This window comes from Triticum dicoccoides, chromosome 5B (genome assembly GCF_002162155.2).
Source record: "Triticum dicoccoides isolate Atlit2015 ecotype Zavitan chromosome 5B, WEW_v2.0, whole genome shotgun sequence".
Classification (NCBI taxonomy): Eukaryota; Viridiplantae; Streptophyta; class Magnoliopsida; order Poales; family Poaceae; genus Triticum; species Triticum dicoccoides.
In genome coordinates this window covers 352,933,414-352,952,392 of record NC_041389.1, presented here as the reverse complement: position 1 = coordinate 352,952,392, position 18,979 = coordinate 352,933,414, and the positions used below count along the sequence as shown (strand labels likewise).

The 18,979-nt window shown below is 43.8% G+C and overlaps 1 non-coding gene across 1 annotated transcript; it reads left to right on the top strand.

The window, feature by feature from the left end:
- On the top strand, positions 1–73 carry TRNAK-CUU. Its single transcript has one exon. It is a non-coding gene; the product is annotated as a tRNA-Lys (tRNA).
- The last annotated feature ends 18,906 nt before the right edge of the window (positions 74–18,979 follow it).

Below are 18,979 nucleotides of genomic sequence, written 5' to 3'. Positions count from 1 at the left end.
GCCCGTCTAGCTCAGTTGGTAGAGCGCAAGGCTCTTAACCTTGTGGTCGTAGGTTCGAGCCCCACGGTGGGCGATTGTGAGTTTTTTTTTGTCTAGTACAAGCATTTTTACCAAGCCACCGTCGCAGGCTAAGCCCGCGCATGAAGGGGGTGCGAGAACTGCAGCAATCTGAAGAAACAACACCCCCTCAAAAAGAAAAATCTGAAGAAACAACAACAAGCGATGGCCAGAACTGAAAAAGCAGCGGAGAAGAGAAATGTCGGCTCCATCCAAGGAATATTAGCTGCGCATGAGCGCTGGTGGCATCGTATCCAGCACAGCTCATGATGACAAGAGTTTTGTTTGTTGCCAGACTTGGTAGTGTCTCCGGCTTTTTGCTTGCCTGCCTTGCATTTGGATCTTTGTATGCCTGCTTCCTTTTTAGGGCCTCTATGATTCGCAGGATTTCCAAAACACGTGAGTAGAAAAAACATAGAAATAGATTGACATGTCATCTTTAATATACTTCAGAAGTTTTAGGATATTTGATTGATTGTGCGTAGGGAAAACGTAGCATCCATCCACTCTAAGGGTTAGAATGCTCCAAAATTCCTTCACAAATCCTTTAAATCAAATAATGATTTACTTTCGCTCTTGTTAGGCAAGTGATGTCTTCTTCGTTGGCAGTTGCTCCAGCATCACGACGGTTCCAGAAATGGCTTTTTTTTATGGTTCTAGAAATGGCTTCTGACAGGGTGTACATACACGTGGTTCCAGGTGTCGCATCAGAATATCCATGCACATTTCGGTATTTCAGATAGATATACATCAGATGGACAAACATACACTAGTACACAACCAGCTGATATTGTTGCCGGCCAGATCAGCGCCAGATCATATCCAGTCGGGCCCATCGTCAGCGATCGGACAGAGAGACATCGCCTGTGCAAAGATTGCGTGTCTCCATGTGCTGCTCTTTTCTTTTCTTTTTGCCCAGATGGTTGCCAACCAGACACCACTCACGCATATCCAGTCCAGCAGTACCAGGGCATGTGAAAGTGATTAGCCTCTAATCATTTGCATGCTGTCACTGAGGAGGCACTTAATTTTTTAGCATCATGTATGCTCCCAGAGCATGTAAATTAAATCCACGCTGACCGCCTCTGCCAGCTAGGGTTTCCAGGTGCATGGATGCCTATAAGGACAGACATATATAGTGGCTTTGATACGATGATTATCATTTATTTATCCCATGTCATCTAGAGAAAGACAAATAAGTATGTCATGAATTATCCCTTAATGTTACCCTAGCAATCTGTGATGTGTGCTTTTCCGCAAAAGAAAAAAAATATATATATGATGCATGCTCCTGAAATTCAGGACGGTTAAACTAAAACTAGAAGAAAAAATGTGATTAAGAAAAGGCATATCATGTGATGTTGAAATATGTCTTATTTTTCTCTAAAAGTTACCTCCTCTGTAAACTAATATAAGACGTTTTAGATCACAATTTTAGTGACCTAAACATTTTATATTAGTTTACAAAGGGAGTAGAGGTCATCTCAGAGCTAAGATAAGTCAAATCTCTTTCTTCTCTCTCTCATCTTAATTACATTGCACTGCTAAGATAGAAATATTGTATGCGCCCTAATGCACTTAAAACACCACTAGTCACTATGCGTATTTTTCACTCTTTCAGTCGGATCACTTGAGCTGCCAAGAATATTATATTTTGACATGCGAGGGAGTTAATTAGCTATATAACCTATCTGATTTAAAACATCTAGATCACTGAAATGTAAAGCACCCATTTGATATCAAACCGTTGCGACACAAGAAAAATATATTTGTCGGTGTTGTAATTGAACTAAGGCTAGGTGAGAACACCCCGCAAATACTAAAATGGAAAAATACAGTACGTCGGAGAGACTGATAGTTAGTACTTTCTTCATCTTTATTACTCCACATATTAGCTTGTTTGAACTCAATCTCCACTTTCACAAAATTTAGTAGCAACCATGCACATTTCTACTACTTCTCTGAGAAATGTTATGTGTGTCTTCTAACACAAGTCATTGTTTCATTATTAACGTTATGTTTGTCTTCTAACACAAGTCATTGTTTCAATAAATAGACAATGTACCCATGGATCGAAGTGACTTTGTAAATACTAGATGATGCTTCACGTGTTGCCTTGAGAACCATGTTAGAATAAATGCACAAATAGGTGTTTAAAAGTAACTTGAACTAATGCAACAAATGCAAAAGTGTTCTTGTTTTACATAAAAAAAATAAAACCTAAAAAGTATGTGATAAAATTATGCATAGATAGAGAAACTTCTCTGAGAAAACAAAACATAGTTGACTTGATGAGATGACATGGTTTGAATTATAGATAAATGCAAAAGTATAAACGAGTACATGCATGACTTGCAAAAAAAAGACATGCTTTTTTTCGAGGGAAAATAGAAGTTTTATTCCATAACAGTAAGATTACAATCAAGAGGCGGAAGATCCTCGATACATGGTGGAGCTCGAAGGAGCCAAACAACGGTACAAGACATGCATGAATTGATAAGATGGCATGGTTTGCACGGATAGATGAATGCAAAAAGGTGATTGTGAGCACATGCATGACTCGTTGATGTCACATAATTTTGATGGTAAATTGTAAATAATTAACATGACATGGGAGCACACATGTTAAGAAATATAGCAGCATGATCTAGCTATCTAGATCTAGAAGATTATTAGAGCATCTCCAACGATAACCCGGAAATTTTCTCTCGCATCCTTCCGCGGACAGGGGGGCCCAGTCCGCGGACACGGATGCGGGTGACCACCATGCAACCATAGCCGCATACATTTTGGCAACAACTCTAACCGACCGGACGAAATTCGATCAAGCCGGACGAATTTTGATATAAACACGATGGATTTCATTGAAACTAGGATAATTTGTACATAAAACCGGACGATATTTCGTCCGGTAAAATAAAACCTAAAATAAAACCCTAAACTATCATGTACTTAACAGTGATCTTGTAGGCCATGCCGGGCTGGCCGACGGCTCTTCTGTCATCGGCGCCCGATCCAGCGTCGGAGTTGTCATCGCCGGGCTTCGGGCAGCAAAAGATGGTGGCGTCGCAACAGGGCTTCACGATGGCCACCTGGCGCTCGCGGATGATCCTTTCCGCTTCCTCCTGCGCCATGCGCAGTGTGGCCGCGGCCACGGAGGACGTGGGCTGGGGGAGAGGGCGGCGACCGTTGGAGGAGGCACCGTTGGCGGGGTCGATCTCGACGAGGGACCATTCCTCACTATACCTGGCCACCTCCCCGTCGAGGCAACGGAGATAGCGCTTGGCTGTCCCCGATGTCGTCACAGAGCGGTCCAGGGCCCAGGCATACGCCAGGTCCGGGTCCGCCGCGATGTGTGGCGGCGGGACGTCTGACTCCGCGAACTTGGACCAGCGCGCGGCGTTGCGCCTATCCTGCCGGCACTGCTCCTGATCGGCATACTCATGCGCCGTCATGGCGCTCCGGGGACAACGAACAGCTGCTACCCGCCCTGCGGCTGCCGAGGTAGTGGATAATGCGACCACACGCCTTGGGCAGTAATGACACTCCGGGGCGGCGATGAGAGCCTCTCCTCCTTGACGCGTCGGGGCCGCGGTGAGAGCCGCTCCTCCTTCACGTGGCGGAGAGCTTGGAGGGGATACCGGCTCCGGCTTCACGGGGAGGAGCGTCCCTCGTGGCGGGGCCGGGCCATTGTTCTGGATGACGGAGCGACAGAGAATCAGCTCCATCAGCTCCTCGAACTCCGTGTCGATGGCAGCATAGACCTGGCCCGGCATTGCCAGCGCGGACTGCTGCTGCGGCGGCTGCTGGTCCTCCTCGTCGTCCGAGGAGATGACGATCTCCGCCTTCGTCGAGGAGCTGCTCGACGATGAGGATGACGACTCTGGAGTTCGATGGCGGCGTCGCTACGATCTGCCAGATCCCGCCTGCCTGCGTCGTCGCCCAGGAATTGCCTATCGACGGAGATGTGGAGGGAGATGGGTGGGGAGAGGGGAGGAGGAGGCGGAGGATGTGATGTGGACGGCGCCGGAGCGCGGCTTATATAGCCGCGGGCAGTCCATGCGAAGGGCCGATCAACTGTTTCAATGCGGCGCATCGGCTGAAGTTGGTTCCTCAAGAACCCACGTCTGCATTGAAGTGGCAGCTGCCAAGAGGTCGCGTCGATCAGCGCCGCCCTCCCTCCCTTCGGTCACATCGCGGCATCAATGACGGCTTCTGCGTGCTTTGGGCCGACATGAATGCGGCATGGTAAACGACGCGTGCATCGGAAGAAAGCGCAGGAGGGGCGGGTGAGGTTTTTTTTGAGGCAGGACGGTCAGAAGCGGGTGTGGAATCGGTTTAGACTCCCGCAAAGCTCCCACGTTTGTCTCTGGTTTGCGGAAGAAATCGCTTCCGAACCGTGCCGCGGACCGACACAAGACCGCACTGGATTGCTTCGTGGTCCGGACAATGCGGTCCGGACGGTTGTGGGAGGTTTGAGGGTGGACGTGGGAAATGCCCTTAGCAAATCGAGTCATATACTCCCTCCGTTTTAAAATAGATGACCCAACTTTGTACTAAAATTAGTATAAAGTTGAGTCATCTATTTTGGAACGGAGGGAGTATATGTGATGCGGTGTGCGTCAATGACGCACACTAGTTTTAAAATATAATTAGGTCTATATTTCTATTGTCTTGGAAAATGCAATGACATTCTAGCTGATCAAGAGTATAAAAACGGTTCGATGGGCAGGTCTTCCATATTGGTAAATGTAATGCATTTCTCGGGCACACGCGTAATCCACGACCTGACCTTCATCTATTATACTGACCGATCCTGCAGACCTGTTTAAAAATGGCCACTAAACTGGGCAATCTCATCGGAGAAAGAGTAAACCAGATTTGAAGCTGTACATTAAGCGTGACCGTACGCTGTCCTATCCGTTTACTGCACGGTAATCCATATGCTTGCTGCGGCCCGTTAGCCAGTGGTAAAAATTTAAAAAATTTGTTTGCGGGAAAAATAAAGAGAATGTATGGCATCTACTCCCTCCGTTCGGAATTACTCGTGAATGTATCTAGATGTATTTTAGTTGTAGATATATCCATTTTTGTGACAAGTAATTCCGAACAGAGGAAGTACTTTTCAGCGCCGAAATCAGGTGGGAATTTTTCCTGAAAAAATGAAGAGGGATTCAAACTCCTTCTCGAAGGACATACTGGCCTATATGGCATATGGAGTAACGAAGTGTGAGACGTCGACTCACAAATACTTCCTCCGTTCCAAAATAGATGACTCAACTTTGTATATTAATACAAAGTTGAGTCGTCTATTTTGGAACAGAGGGAGTACCAATTGTTAGTATATCACATCGCAAAATTGTTAGTACTAGTTATCCTCGGCAAAGAAAATCGTTAGAGCATCTACAACCGGACATGGCAAATCCGACCCCTCGAACACCGGCGCGTCCGCGGATAGTGACCAGTCACGCCTCAAAAAAATGCATTTCACATCAGATACCTCAAATTAGTTCAAATCCATATTATTACATGCAACGTAGCGATCTTTAATCGGAGCTCGTCCGTAACCGTGGCCATGTCCGGCGGCCGGCTGCGCTCTCAGAATGTTTGCCATGTCGCCGGCAAGGTAGAGTAGGGCATAGGACACGAACCGGCTCACGGGACTCAATGCGCCACCGTCTCCCATGCCCTACTCTTCCTCGTCGGAGCACGGAACCCGTTGGGTGTCGGTGGATGTCAGACCGATAATGGATCCGTCGGGGACAAGCCGCCGATGTCCACCACGATGCGGGTGCGTCGCCTGACTGATGCGCCGTACGGGGCGCCGGAGAATGCGACAACGGCCTGCCGCCGTCCGCCGCCGCGAGGGCGCCCGGTAACGAGATTGAACAGTATGGAGATACCGACGATCAAATCTCGGGCAAATAACATACCGACGGACAAAGGGAGCTATGTATGTTGTCATAAAGGTTCGACCGATAAAGATCTTATAGAATATGTAACCAATATGGGCATCCAAGTCCCGCTATTGATTATTGTCCGAAGGGCGTCTCGGTCATGTCTACATCATTCTCGAACCCGTAGGGTCCGCACGCTTAACATTCGTTGACGATATAGTATTATATGAGTTATGTATGTTGGTGACCGAATATTGTTCGGAGTCCCGGATGAGATCACAGACATGACGAGGAGCTCCAGACTGGTCCAGAGGTAAAGATTCATATATAGGATGATAGTATTCGGTCTCCGTAAGAGTTCCAGAATACACCGAATAATTATTGGATCACTGGAAGATTAGTTGGGCCAAGGGGTAAGGCCCACGGGGCTTTAGGTCGGTGCAAGAAGAAGTTTTGCGCAGGTCAGGTACCAGACGTCAGGGACCCTAGCGTCTGGCCCTGGGCCAGACGCCGAGGACCGTGGCGTCTGGTGCTGGAATCTGAGGACTCTTTCTTGCGTTCCAAACCGACTTTTGGGAGGCCCTATCCCCAAGTTAAGACCCCCAGGCTCAACATATAAATAGAGGAGCAGGGCTAGCCCCTAGAACACAAGTTTGGAGCCTCCTCTAGTTCTTCAAGTTCTAATTGGTCCTAGTTGACTAATTAGAGCTAGGTTAACCTTCTAGTTCCTCCTCCGCTCTAAATCCGTTGTGCTTGGCGAAGCCCTGCGGAAGTAGTTTCACTACCACCGCCACCGCGCCGTCATGCTGCCGGAACTCATTTACTACTTTGCCCCTCTTGCTGGATCGATAAGGCGAGGACGTCATCGAGCTGAACGTGTGCTGAACGCGGAGGTGCCGTACGTTCAGTGCTTGATCCGAACGGATCGTGAAGGTGTACGACTACATCAACCGCTTTGATAAACGTTTCCGCATAGCAATCTACAATGGTATGTATGTGCTCTACCCCTCTCGTAGTTATGCATCTCCATGGATAGATCTTGCGTGTGTGTAGAATTTTTTTTGTTTTCCCTGCAATGTTCTCCAATAGTGGCATCATGAGCCAGGTCTATGCGTAGATGATGTGCACGAGTAGAACACAAAGGAGTTGTGCGTGGTGATGTTCATATTGCTTACCATCAATGCCTTATTTTGATCGGCGGTATTGTGGGTTGAAGCGGCTCGGACCAACCTTACATGTCCACGTACATGAGACCGATTCCACCGACTAACATGCAACTTATTTTGCATAAAGGTGGCTGGCGGTTGTCTGTTTCTCCCACTTTAGTTGAATCTAAATTGACTACGACGGTCCTTGCAGAATGTTAAATAGTAACTTGATACTCACCGTTGTGGTTTCGCGTAGTTAAGAACGACTCTTGCTAGTTGCCCATAGCAGCCATGTAAAACTTGCAACAACAAAGTAGAGGACATCTAACTTGTTTTTGCAGGGTATGTTGTGATGTGATATGGTCAAGATGTGATATGATATATGTTGATATATGAGATGGTCATCTTTTGTAATAAGTTCATGACTTGCATGTCGATGAGTACGACAATTGGCAGGAGCCTTAGGGTTGTCTTTAATTTATTGTGTGACCTGCGTGTGAATCACTAAAGCACCATGTAATTGTTTTACTTTATCGCTATGCATTAGCAATAGTTGTAGAAGCAATAGTTGGCAAGATGACCCCGATGCAACGATGGAGATCAAGGTGTCGCACTGGTGATGATGGAGATCATGCCGTTGCTTTGGAGATGGAGATCAAAAGCACAAGATGATGATGGCCATATCATGTCACATATTTTGATTGCATGTGATGTTTATCCTTTATGCATCTTATTTTGCTTAGAACGATGACATCATTATAAGATGATCCCTTCACTTAATTTCAAGATAAAAGTGTTCTCCCCGAGTATGCTATGTTGCTAAAGTTCGTCATTTCGAAGCACCTCATGATGATCGTGTGTGATAGACTCTGAGTTCACATACAATGGGTGTAAGCTAGTTTTGCACATGTAGAATACTTGGGTTAAACTTGACGAGCCTAGCATGTACATACATGGTCTCGGAACACTGGAGACCGAAAGGTTGAACATGAGTCATATAGTAGATATTATCAACATGTAGATGTTCACCATTTAAGACTACCCCATCTCACGTGGTGATCGGAAATGGGTTAGTTGATTTGGATCATGTATCACATAGAAAACTTGAGGGATATTGATTTAAGTGGGAGTTTATTAGTAATTTGATTATTTGAACTAAAAAATTTATCACGAACTTAGTCATAATAGTCTTTGAAAATCTATGTTGTAGATCAAGGGCCCGTGCTTGAAGGAAATATGCCCTAGAGGCAATAATAAAGTTATTATTTATTTCCTTATTTCATGATAAATGTTTATTATTCATGCTAGAATTGTATTAACCGGAAACATAATACATGTGTGAATACATAGACAAACATAGTGTCACTATTATGCCTCTACTTGACTAGCTCGTTGAATCAAAGATGGTTAAGTTTCCTAGCCATAGACATGAGTTGTCATTTGATTAACGGGATCACATCATTAGAGAATGATGTGATTGACTTGACCCATTCCGTTAGCTTAGCACTTGATCGTTTAGTATGTTGCTATTACTTTCTTCATGACTTATACATGTTCCTATGACTATGAGATTATGTAACTCCCGTTTACCGGAGGAACACTTTGTGTGCTACCAAACGTCACAACATAACTGGGTGATTATAAAGGTGCTCTACATGTGTCTCCGAAGGTACTTGTTGAGTTGGCGTATTTCTAGATTAGAATTTGTCACTCCGATTGTCGGAGAGGTATCTCTGGGCCCTCTCGGTAATGCACATCACCATAAGCCTTGCAAGCAATGTGACTAATGAGTTAGTTGTGGGATGCTGCATTACGGAACGAGTAAAGAGACTACCGGTAACGAGATTGACCTAGGTATTGAGATACCGACGATCGAATCTCCGGCAAGTAACATACCGGTGACAAAGGGAACAACGTATGTTGTTATGCGGTTTGACCGATAAAGATCTTCATAGAATATGTGGGAGCCAATATGAGCATCCAGGTTCCGCTATTGGTTATTGACTGGAGACATGTCTCGGTAATGTCTACATAGTTCTCGAACCCGTAGGGTCCGCATGCTTAATGTTCGGTGACGATTTATATTATGAGTTTATGTGTTTTGATGTACCAAAGGTAGTTCGGAGTCCCGGATGAGATCGGGGACATGATGAGGAGTCTCGAAATGGTCGAGACGTAAATATCGATATATTGGATGACTATATTCGGACATCAAAAAGGTTCCGAGTGATTCGGGTATTTTTCGGAGTACCGCTGGAGTTACGGGAATACGGGAGTACATATGGGCCTTAGTGGACTTTAGGGGAAAAAGAGGAGAAGCCACGAGGGCTGGCCGCGCGCCCCCCATGGGCCTAGTCCGAATTGGACTAGGGGAGGGGCTGTGCCCCCTCTTTCCTTCTCCTCCCCCTCTCCTTCCTTCCCCTTCCTAGTAGGACTAGGAAAGGTGGAGTCCTACTCCCACTAGGAGGAGGACTCCTCCTCCTGGCGCGCCCTACAGGGCCGGCCGGCCTCCCCCTTGCTCCTTTATATATGGGGGCAGAGGGGCACCTCTAGACACAACAATTTGATCATTGATCTCTTAGCCGTATGTGGTGCCCCCCTCCACCATATTCCACCTCGTTAATATCGTAGCGGTGCTTAGGCGAAGCCCTGCGTCGGTAGCATCATCAACACCGTCATCACACCATCGTGCTGACGGAACTCTCCCACAAAGCTCTGCCGGATCGGAGTTTGTGGGACGTCATCAAGCTGAACGTGTGCTGAACTCGGAGGTGCAATACGTTCGGTACTTGGATTGGTCAGATCATGAAGACGTACGACTACATCAACCGCGTTGTGCTAACGCTTTCGCTTTCGGTCTACGAGGGTACGTGGACAACACTCTCCCCTCTCATTGCTATGTATCACCATGATCTTGCGTGTGCGTAGGAATTTTTTTGAAATTACTACGTTACCCATCAGTGGCATCCGAGCCTGATTTTATGCGTAGATGTTATATGCACGAGTAGAACACAAGTGAGTTGTGGGCAATACAAGTCATACTGCTTACCAGCATGTCATACTTTGGTTTGGCGGTATTGTTGGATGAAGCGGCCCGGACCGACATTACGCGTACGCTTACGCGAGACTGGTTCTACCGACATGCTTTGCACATAGGTGGCTGGCTGGTGTTAGTTTATCCAACTTTAGTTGAATCGAGTGTGGCTACGCCCGGTCCTTGAGAAGGTTAAAACAACACTAACTTGACGAAATATCGTTGTGGTTTTGATGCGTAGGTAAGAACGATTCTTGCTCAGCCCGTAGCAGCCACGTAAAACTCGCAACAACAAAGTAGAGGGTGTCTAACTTTTTTTGTAGGGCATGTTGTGATGTGATATGGTCAAGACATGATGCTAAATTTTATTGTATGAGATGACCATGTTTTGTAACAGAGTTATCGGCAACTGGCAGGAGCCATATGGTTGTCGCTTTATTGTATGCAATGCAATCGCCCTGTAATTGCTTTACTTTATCACTAAGTGGTAGCTATAGTCGTAGAAGAAATAGTTGGCGAGACGACAACAATGCTACGATGGAGATCAAGGTGTCGCGCCGGTGACGATGGTGATCATGACGGTGCTTCGGAGATGGAGATCACAAGCACAAGATGATGATGGCCATATCAAATCACTTATATTGATTGCATGTGATGTTTATCCTTTAAGCATCTTATTTCGCTTTGATTGACGGTAGCATTATAAGATGATCTCTCACTAAATTTCAAGGTATAAGTGTTCTCCCTAAGTATACACCATTGCGAAAGTTCTTCGTGCTGAGACACCATGTGATGATCGGGTGTGATAAGCTCTACGTTCAAATACAACGGGTGTAAGACATTTTTACACACCCAGAAATACTCGGGTTAAACTTGACGAGCCTAGCATATGCAGATATGGCCTCGGAACACTGGAGACCGAAAGGTCGAGCGTGAATCATATAATAGATATGATCAACATAGTGATGTTCACCATTGAAAACTACTCCATCTCACGTGATGATCGGACATGGTTTAGTTGATTTGGATCACGTGATCACTTAGATGATTAGAGGGATGTCTATCTAAGTGGGAGTTCTTAAGTAATATGATTAATTGAACTTTAATTTATCATGAACTTAGTCCTGATAGTATTTTGCAAATAATGTTGTAGATCAACAGCTCACGTTGTTGCTTCCCTATGTTTTATATGTGTTCCTAGAGAAAACTAAGTTGAAAAATGATAGTAGCAATGATGCGGTCTGGGTCCATGATCTGAGGTTTATCCTCATTGCTGCATAGAAGAATTATGTCATTGATGCATCGCTAGGTGACAGACCTATTGCAGGAGCAGATGCAGACGTTATGAATGTTTGACTAGCTCAATATGATGACTACTTGATAGTTTAGTGCACCATGCTTAACGACATAGAATCGGGACTTCAAAGATGTTTTGAACGTCATGGACCATATGAGATGTTCCAGGAGTTGAAGTTAATATTTCAAGCAAATACCCTAGTTGAGAGATATGAAGTGTGCAATGAGTTCTATAGCTAAAAGATGGAGAATTGCTCAACTAGTGAGCATGTGCTCAGATTGTCTGGGTACTACAATCGCTTGAATCAAGTGGAAGTTAATCTTCCAGATAAGATAGTGATTGACAGAGTTCTCTAGTCACCATCACCAAGTTACTGGAACTTCGTGATGAACTATAGTATGCAAGGGATGACGAAAACGATTCCCGAGCTCTTCGTGATGTTGAAATCGACGAAGGTAGAAATCAAGAAAGAGCATCAAGTGTTGATGATTGATAAGACCACTAGTTTCAAAAAAAGGGAAAGGGAAAGAAAGGGAACTTCATGTAAAATGGCAAGCAAGTTGTCACTCCCGCGAAGAAGCCCAAAGCTGGACCAAAGCCTGAAACTGAGTGCTTCTACTGCAAAGGAAATGGTCACCGGAAGCGGAAATGCCCTGAATATTTGGTGGATAAGAAGGATGTCAAAGTGAACAAGGGTATATTTGATATACAGGTTATTGATGTGTACCTTACTAGTGTTTATAGTAGCCCCTGGGTATTTGATACTTGTTCGGTTGCTAAAGATTAGTAACTCGAAACAGGAGTTACAGAATAAACAGAGACTAGTTGAGGGTGAAGTGACGATGTGTGTTGGAAGTGGTTCCAAGATTGATATGATCATCATCACACACTCCCTATACTTTCGGGATTAGTGTTAAACCTAAATAAATGTTATTTGGCGTTTGCGTTGAGCATGAATATGATTTGATCATGTTTATTGTAATATGGTTATTCATTTAAAGTCAGAGAATAATTGTTGTTCTGTTTACATGAATAAAACCTTCAATGGTCATACACCCAATGAAAATAGTTTGTTGGATCTCGATCGTAGTGATACACAAATTCATAATATTGATGCCAAAAGATGCAAAGTTGATAATGATAGTGCAACTTATTTGTGGCACTGAAGTTTGGGTCATATCGGTGTAAAGCGCATGAAGAAACTCCATAAAGATGGACTTTTGGAATCACTTGGTTATGAATCATTTGATGCTTGTGAACCGTGACTTATGGGCAAGATGACTAAAACTCCGTTCTCCAGAACAATGGAACGAGCTACTGACTTATTGGAAATAATACATACCGATGTATGCGATCCAATGAGTTTTGATGCTCGTGGCGAGTATCGTTATTTTCTGACCTTCACAGATGATTTGAGCAGATATGGGTATATCTACTTAATGAAACACAAGTCTGAAACATTTGAAAAGTTCAAAGAATTTCAGAGTGAAGTGGAGAATCATCGTAACAAGAAAATAAAGTTTCTACGATCTGATCGTGGAGGAGAATATTTGAGTTACGAGTTTGGCCTTGATATAAAACAATGTGGAATAGTTTCACATCTCACGCCACCTGGAACACCACATCGTTATGGTGTGTTCGAACATCGTAACTGCACTTTATTGGATATGGTGCGATCTATGATGTCTCTTATTGGTTTACCACTATCGTTTTGGGGTTATGCATTAGAGACAACTGCATTCACGTTAAATAGGGCACTATCTAAATCCGTTGAGATGACACCATATGAACTATGGTTTAGCAATAAACCTAAGCTGTCGTTTCTTAAAGTTTGAAGTTGTGATGCTTATGTGAAAAGTTTCAACCTGATAAGGTCGAACCCAAATCGGAGAAATGCACCTTCATAGGATACCCAAAGGATACTGTTGGGTACACCTTCTAATCACAGATCCGAAGGCAAAATATTCGTTGCTAAGAATGGATCCTTTCTAGAGAAGGAGTTTCTCTCGAAAGAAGTGAGTGGGAGAAAAGTAGAACTTGATGAGGTAATAGTACCTTCTCCCGAATTGGAAAATAGTTCATCACTGAAATCAGTTCCAGTGATGCCTACAACAATTAGTGAGGAAGATTAATGATGATGATCATGAAACTTCAGATCAAGTTACTACCGAACCTTGTAGGTCAACCAGAGTATGGTCCGCACCAGAGTGGTATGGTAATCCTGTTTTGGAGGTCATGTTGCTTGACCATAATGAACCTACAAACTATGAGGAAATGATGATGAGCCCAGATTCCGCAAAATGGTTTAAGGCCATGAAATCTAAGATGGGATCCATGTATGAGAACAAAGTATGGACTTTGGTTGACTTGCCCAATGATCAGCAAGCCATTGAGAATAAATGGATCTTCAAGAGGAAGACGGACACTGATAGTAGTGTTACTATCTACAAAGCTCAACTTGTTGTGAAAGGTTTTCGACAAGTTCAAGGGTTTGACTATGATGAGACCTTCTCACCGTAGCGATGCTTAAGTCTGTCCGAATCATGTTAGCAATTGCCGCATTTTATGATTATGAAATTTGGCAAATGGATGTCAAAACTGCATTCCTGAATGGATTTCTGGAAGAAGAGTTGTATATGATGCAACCAGAAGGTTTTGTCAATCCGAAAGGTGCTAACAAAGTGTGCAAGCTCCAACGATCCATTTATGGACTGGTGCAAGCCTCTCGGAGTTGGAATAAACGTTTTGATAGTGTGATCAAAGCATATGGTTTTATACAGACTTTTGGAGAAGCCCGTACTTACAAGAAAGTGAGTGGGAGCACTGTAGCATTTCTGATATTATATGTGGACGACATATTTTTGATTGGAAATGATATAGAATTTCTGGATAGCATAAAAGGATACTTGAATAAAAGTTTTTCAATGAAAGACCTTGGTGAAGCTGCTTACACATTGAGCATCAAGATCTATAGAGATAGATCAAGACGCTTGATAAGATTTTTCAATGAGTACATAACTTGATAAGATTTTGAAGTAATTCAAAATGGAACAGTCAAAGAAGGAGTTCTTGCCTGTGTTGCAAGGTGTGAAGTTGAGTAAGACTCAAAACCTGACTATGGCAGAAAATAGAAATAGAATGAAAAGTCATTCCCTATGCCTCAGTCATAGGTTCTATAAAGTATATTATGCTGTGTACCATACCTATTGTATACCTTGCTCTGAGTTTGGGAAGGGAGTACAATTTTGATCTAAGAGTAGATCACTGGACAGTGGTCAAGAATATCAAGGACTAAGGAAATATTTCTCGATTATGGAGGTGATAAAAGAGCCCGTCGTAAAGAGTTACATTGGTGCAAGCTTTTACACCGATCCAGGTGACTCTAAGTCTCAATCTGGATACATATTGAAAGTGGGAGCAATTAGTTAGAGTAGCTCTATGCAGATCATTCTAGACATAGAATATTTGCAAAATACATACGGCTCTGAATGTGACAGACCCGTTGACTAAACTTCTCTCACGAGCAAAACATGATCATACCTTAGTACTATTTGGGTGTTAATCACATAGCGATGTGAACTAGATTATTGACTCTAGTAAACCCTTTGGGTGTTGATCACATGACGATGTGAACTATGGTTATTAATCACATACAGATGTGAATATTGGTGTTAAATCATATGGCGATGTAAACTAGATTATTGACTCTAGTGCAAGTGGGAGACTGAAGGAAATATGCCCTAGAGGCAATAATAAAGTTATTATTTATTTCCTTATTTCATGATAAATGTTTATTATTCATGCTAGAATTGTATTAACCGGAAACATAATACATGTGTGAATACATAGACAAACCGAGTGTCACTAGTATGCCTCTACTTGACTACCTCGTTGAATCAAAGATGGTTAAGTTTCATAGCCATAGACATGACTTGTCAGTTGATTAACGGGATCGCATCATTAGAGAATGATGTGATTGACTTGACCAATTCTGTTAGCTTAGCACTTGATCGTTTAGTATGTTGCTATTGCTTTCTTCATGACTTATACATGTTCCTATGACTATGAGATTATGCAACTCCCGTTTACCGGAGGAACACTTTGTGTGCTACCAAACGTCACAACGTAATTGCGTGATTATAAAGGTTCTCTACAGGTGTCTCTGAAGGTACTTGTTGAGTTGGCGTATTTCGAGATTAGGATTTGTCACTCCGATTGTTGGAGAGGTATCTCTGGCCCCTCTCAGTAATGCACATCACTATAAGCCTTGCAAGCAATGTGACTAATGAGTTAGTTGCGGGATGCTCCATTACGAAATGAGTAAAGAGACTTGCCGATAACGAGATTGAACTAGGTATTGAGATACCGACGATCGAAGCTCGGGCAAGTAACATACCGATGACAAAGGGAACAACGTATGTTGTTATGCGGTTTGACCGATAAAGATCTTCGTAGAATATGTGGGAGCCAATATGAGCATCCATGTTCCGCTATTGGTTATTGACCGGAGACGTGTCTCGGTCATGTCTACATAGTTCTCAAACCCGTAGGGTCCGCACGCTTAATGTTCGGTGACGATTTATATTATGAGTTTATGTGTTTTGATGTACCGAAGGTAGTTCGGAGTCCCGGATGAGATCGGGGACATGAATAGGAGTCTTGAAATGGTCGAGACATAAAGATCGATATATTGGATGACTATATTCGGACATCGGAAAGGTTCCGAGTGATTCGGGTATTTTTCAGAGTACCGATGGAGTTACGGGAATACGTGAGTACATATGGGCCTTAGTGGGCTTTAGGGGGAAAAGAGGAGAAGCCACGAGGGCTGGCCGCGCGCCCCCCATGGGCCTAGTCCGAATTGGACTAGGGGAGGGGCTGTGCCCCCTCTTTCCTTCTCCTCCCCCTCTCCTTCCTTCCCCTTCCTAGTAGGACTAGGAAAGGGGGAGTCCTACTCCCACTAGGAGGAGGACTCCTCCTCCTGGCGCGCCCTACAGGGCCGGCCGGCCTCCCCCTTGCTCCTTTATATACGGGGTCAGAGGGGCACCTCTAGACACAACAATTGATCATTGATCTCTTAGCCGTGTGCGGTGCCCCCTTCCACCATATTCCACCTTGGTAATATCGTAGCGGTGCTTAGGCGAAGCCCTGCGTCGGTAGCATCATCAACACCGTCATCACACCGTCGTGCTGATGAACTCTCCCGTAAAGCTCTGTTGGATTGGAGTTCGTGGGACGTCATCGAGTTGAACGCGTGCTGAACTCGGAGGTGTCGTACGTTCGGTACTTGGATCGGTTGGATTGTGAAGACGTACGACTACATCAACCACGTTGTGCTAACGCTTACGCTTTCGGTCTATGAGGGCACGTGGACAACACTCTCCCCTCTTGTTGCTATGCATCACCATGATCTTGCGTGTGCGTAGGATTTTTTTTTGAAATTACTACGTTACCCATCAGTGCTACCGTTCCCTTGAATTTTAATGTGTTCCTAGAGAAAGCTAAGTTGAAAGATGATGGTAGCAACTACATGGACTGGGTCCGTAACTTTAGGATTATCCTCATTGCTACACAGAAGAATTATGTCATTGATGCACCCCTAGGTGACAGACCTGCTGCAGGAGCTGATGCACACGTTATGAACGCCTGGTAGGCTCGATCTGATGACTACTCGATAGTTCAGTGTTCCATGCTTTACGACTTGGAGCTGAGACTTCAAAAGCGTTTTGAACGCCACAGAGCATATGAGATGTTCCAAGAGCTAAAATTAATATTTCAAGCTAATGCGGGTTGAGAGATATGAAGTCTCAAAAAAGTCCTTTAGCTGTAAGATGGAGGAGGATAGTTCTGTCACTAAACACATACTCAGAATATCTGGGTACCACAACCACTTGACTCAGCTGGGAATTGATCTTCCAGTTGAGTGTGTTACTGATAGAGTTATTCAGTCACTGCCACCAAGCTACAAAGGCTCCGTGATGAACTATAGTATGCAACAGATGACGAAAACGATTCCCGAGCTTTTTGCGATGAACTATAATATGCAAGGGATGATGAAATCGGCGGAGGTAGAAATCAAGAAAGAGCATCAAGTGTTGATGGTTAACAAGACCACCAGTTTCAAGAAAAAAGGGCAAGGGAAAGAAAGGGAACTTCAAGAAGAGTGACAAGCAAGTTGCCGCTCCCGTGAAGAAGCCCAAAGCTGGACCCAAGCCTGAAACTGAGTGCTTCTACTGCAAGGGAAATGGTCACTGGAAGCGGAACTGCCCCAAGTACTTGGCAGATAAGAAGGATGGCAAAGTGAACAAAGGTATATTTGATATATATGTTATTGATGTGTTCCTTACTAGTGCTTGTAGTAGCGCCTGGGTATTTGATACTGGTTCGGTTGCTCATATTTGTAACTCGAAACAGGAGTTGCGGAATAAACGAAGATTGGCTAAGGACGAGGTGATGATGCGCGTCGGGAATGGTTCCAAGGTTGATGTGATTGCCGTCGGCATGCTACCTCTATATCTACCTTCAGGATTAGTTTTATACCTCAATAATTGTTATTGGGTGCCAGCGTTGAGCATGAATATTATATCTGGGTCTTGTTTATTGTGAAACATTTATTCATTGAAGTCAGAGAATAATGGTTGTTCTATTTATATGAGTAACAACTTTTATGGTCATGCATCCTTAGTGAATGGTCTATTATTGTTTGATATCGATCGTAGTGATACATATATTCATAATATTGTTCCAGAATATGCAAAGTTGATAATGATAGTGCAACATACTTGCACTGCCGTTTAGGTCATATTGGTGTAAAGCACATGAAGAAACTCCAAGCGGATGGACTTTTGGAATCACTTGATTATGAATCATTTGATACTTGCGACCATGCCTCATGGGTAAGATGGCTAAAACTCCATTCTCCGGAACAATGGAGCGAGCTAATGACTTATTGAAAATAATACATACCAATGTATGTGGTCCAATGAGCGTTGAAGCACGCAGCGGGTATCATTATTTTCTAACCTTCACAGATGATTTGAGTAGGTATGGGTATATCTACTTGATGAAACACAAGGTTGAAACATTTGAGAAGTTCAAAGAATTTCAGAGTGAAGTGGAGAATCATCGTAACAAGAAAATAAAGTTTCTATGATCTGGTCGTGGAGGTGAATATTTGAGCTACAAATTTGGCCTTCACTTAAGACAATATGGAATTGTTTCACAACTCACACCACCTGGAACACCACAGTGTAATGTTGTGTCCAAACATTGTGACTGTACTTCATTAGATATGGTGCGTTCTATGATGTCTCTTATCGATTTGTCGCAATCATTTTGGGATTATGCATTAGAGACGGCCGCATTCACATTAAATAGGGCACTGTCTAAATTCGCTGAGACGACACTGTATGAACTATGGTTTGGCAAGAAACCTAGCTGTCTTTTCTTAAAGTTTGGGGATGCGATGCTTATGTCTAAAGGCTTCAGCTTGATAAGCTCGAACCCAAAGCGGGGAAGTGCGTTTTCATAGGATACCCTAAAGAAA